Below are 3,538 nucleotides of genomic sequence, written 5' to 3'. Positions count from 1 at the left end.
TCCTGCACAGTCCTTGCACAAGTGCAGAATGTGCCTAAGACTTCTGCTGTGACAGGGACAGGCAGGCTCAAAGTTCCTGCAGTGAACAAGTCCTGCTTGAATGGTACTCAAGGCCCATGCAGGGGGAAGGCATTCTAGTTGCTCCTAAATGATGGACAATTGCATTACATTCCTTTTTTTTTTTTTTTACCTACCTGTAAACTGGCAGTGCCTCCCTTGCTGCACTGAATGTCCCAGCTGGCCTCTCCTCTAGACAGGGCTTGTTGGTTGAACCTTCTTGGAAAAGAATACCACAGAACTGCAAATGGGGCAAATTAACTGGCAATTTAACGTCTGCTGAAGTGCTTACCCTCACCAAAGGGTCAAAGTGGTGACAGTTAAAAGTACAGATACAGGGAGTATCTGTAACTGGCAGGTCTCTCAGGAGAGATGGGACTTGTCTCACTGTTACCTCACACACGGAGATGAAGAGCTAAAGTCAAGCAATCACTGATGGCTAGTTCCACCTGACCTGCTGCCTCAGGCTTTCTCCTGCTTACTGTTTTCTTTCATGGCTCTTTTTACGTTGTAGTGGAAGAACTGAGACGAGCTTCTAGTGACATTCTGCTGTGTCTGGCCCACTGTCACTTCAAATACATCATTTGTGAGCTGCAAGGTCTCACATGAAGCCCCCAGAGGAAATCTCTAAGTAGGTCTTCATGACCTTCAGCAAACTTGCTACCAGCAATGGTCCAGCAACTCCACCTCCTGCTTTGCTGTTACACTCTCTGAGAACCAGGAGAAGGCACTCCTCCCTGCCCCCCGAGGTGCTCAGTGCTGAATCAGAGGGCTGTGAGCTCAGGGTTGCCTCATCATTTGCCGCACTGAACTGTCTTGGGAACACAGAGACAATGCCTGAAGCCTGGGAGGCCACTGTGGTCTGGAAGGACATCAGTGGCCGCCGACCACTCAGCCTCCTGCAACAAGCCTTGGCAGAGGAGAAGGTGTAGTAAGGAGGAAGAGGAGGAGGAAAGAAACAGCTCAGCATTTCAATGAAGGTATTTCAGGACATTTCGTACCTTATCCTTGAATTAAAAACTGACCTGTGATTAAACCCTAAGGAGCACAGTGCTGTAGCTTGGGACGACTACATTGGTTGCTAACGCCAGATAGCCTCCCTGACATATACTTTTGACATTATCTTTCCCCCCATCTTTTGATGCCGTTCTGAAGACACAAATATCTTGTTCAGAGTGTGGGAGTGATGCTCCTTCCCTCGAATGAGGGAAGCCGGGTTTTGCAGCACTTTGCTGTCTGATCTGTGAAGAGGAAGAGGTGAGAACTGCTGATGTTGTGGGCCTTTGGCAGCAGCTCTGAGATGTCAGAGCTCATCGGTCCTTCTACACAGCAACGGCATGTGAGGAGACGTGCTTCAGCAGGAAGCAGTTTGTCTAAGAAAGTAGCTAAAGGTGGAGGAAAACTGTTGCTGCTGCTACGGGAGTATCAGACCCCTCTGGGTTGGTAGACAGTGTGCCTGGATTCCAGCTTTTCATCCCTCTCGTGAGCCCGTGAGCCCAGGCAGGGTCTGGGAAATTCGTGCTGAAGTGCAGCTCAATGCCAGGCTGTGAAAGCAGGGAGCTGTTCTCTCTCCCCTAAAGAATGACCTTTCCTCCAGAGGAAGAAGGGAAATCTCTCTCCAGGAACTTGTCTCTACAGGATGCTGTGTATGAACAAGGAACTTCAGTCTGAGCAAAAGTTGTCCCTTTCTTCTCTGCAACTCGGACCACTGTGGCTATGGCCATTGTGATGGACCTCCTCCAAAAGCAATGAAGTGTTTGACCAGCACTTCTGGGTCTCAGGTCAACATGAGGAGGTCCAACACACTTCCCAAATGACCAATATGAGGTGCTCCTCTGGATACCCTGTAGCTATATGGGTCTCTGTGTCAGCAGGTATCAGACCTGGGGGAGCTCCTGGAAAAGCTGTTGACCTCAAGACACCTAGATGTGTGCATACAGGTGAGGGGAAGTCTAAGGCTTTCTGTGGTATTTGGGCAGCAGGATAGAAAAGCATGGAGGCCTAAGACAGTGAGACTTCCACCCACTCCCTCTGGTTTTCTGGGTGAGTAAGCTCTCTTCCAACATGGAATTCCTGGTACCAATATGGCAACCCTGGCAAAAATTCTGGACGAGCTGAAGGAGTTCAATGGATCCACTCTGAAAAATATAATTGAGATTTTCTTTGATGATGTGAGTGAGCAATATGACCTAACTCCTGTTTCAATGATGTTTGTAAAGTTCATCTGAAAAATGTGTTATAAGCAGGTGCAGATGAGGATATTTTGGGTTCAGAGATGATACTTCTTCTATGGAAAAGACCAAAGAGAATATGGGAAGACTGGGGGTGATCTCCTCTGATCCTCAGTCTCAGACAGGTATTCATCTTTGGATGCCAGCTGGAAAGTGCTGAAGAAAGCCAGGACACTAAGGAAGGAGTCATCTCACTGCACTGTAGGTTACTGCATCTGCACTGCTGCCTCCTGTATTTTTTCATAGCCAGTGGAGATGAAGAGAAGAAACCTCATTGGTTTGGTATTTATTACATTCCTGAGCTCCTCCAAGCACACTGTGGGTTTTGCTTTCTAGAAAAGTGAGGATTCACTTTCTAAAGCCTGTAGCGGTACCCTCAGGCCACTTCTGGTGCTCTGGCTGTTTTTTTATCCTGCCCAAGCTTCAGAACGGGGCTTGATTGAGAAAATTCTGAGAAAGAACTCTGGAGGGAAGGAAAATCCTTGCTCTTTTTATTATAAAACACTTGAGAGGTGTTTGAATACTGCAGTGAGCAATGGGAGTCCTGTTCTGTACTGTCTAAAACCTGCTCCTTTGCCCAGCCCAGGGGTGTGGGGACACAGAGCTGTCCTCTGCAGGGAAACAGCCCCAGCCATGCTGGAGGAAAGACTTACTGGAATGACCATCGTTTCTCAGATGCTCCTCCTGAGCCATATGGAGAGCATGGTATGAGCCTGAGGGGACAGATGTAGGACCTGGGAAAGGCTCAGAGAGGCACTGCACCTGTGAGTGAGCCAGCAATAGGGTACAAACTCTGGAGGTAGGCACTTTCACCACCCAAGTCTCAATTCAGCATGTTACTTGTCAATACTTGCCATGTACTACAAGGGCTGGTTTTATGAACTGGCAAGTCCTGCTGTGTATCAATCCTCATAAAAGGGCAGGGTCAGGATGGGCAGTACAAGATTTTCCTAGTTCTTGTAACCAATAGAAATGAAATTAAACTTTTAGGAACACTTTGAAGTGGAAGATGGGGGGGTCTCGGTTCTTTTGCAACGCTCTTCCAGAGCTTCCATGTCACTCTGGCAATTTTCTGAGAATAAAAATTAAAAGAACACTATTATAACTACTGCCCAAAAAGTTTGACAGGTTTTAGCATCAGACCACATGTATTGCACTACAGGCTTTTAGATGGTGACCTGCGACTGTTCCTGGAACCTTCAGTCACTTATGCTACTGTAGTTCATAAAATTGATTTTGTTTAAATAACT

The sequence above is a fragment of the Falco biarmicus genome, chromosome 2 (genome assembly GCF_023638135.1).
Source record: "Falco biarmicus isolate bFalBia1 chromosome 2, bFalBia1.pri, whole genome shotgun sequence".
Taxonomy (NCBI): Eukaryota; Metazoa; Chordata; class Aves; order Falconiformes; family Falconidae; genus Falco; species Falco biarmicus.
This window is presented reverse-complemented; position numbering follows the sequence as displayed.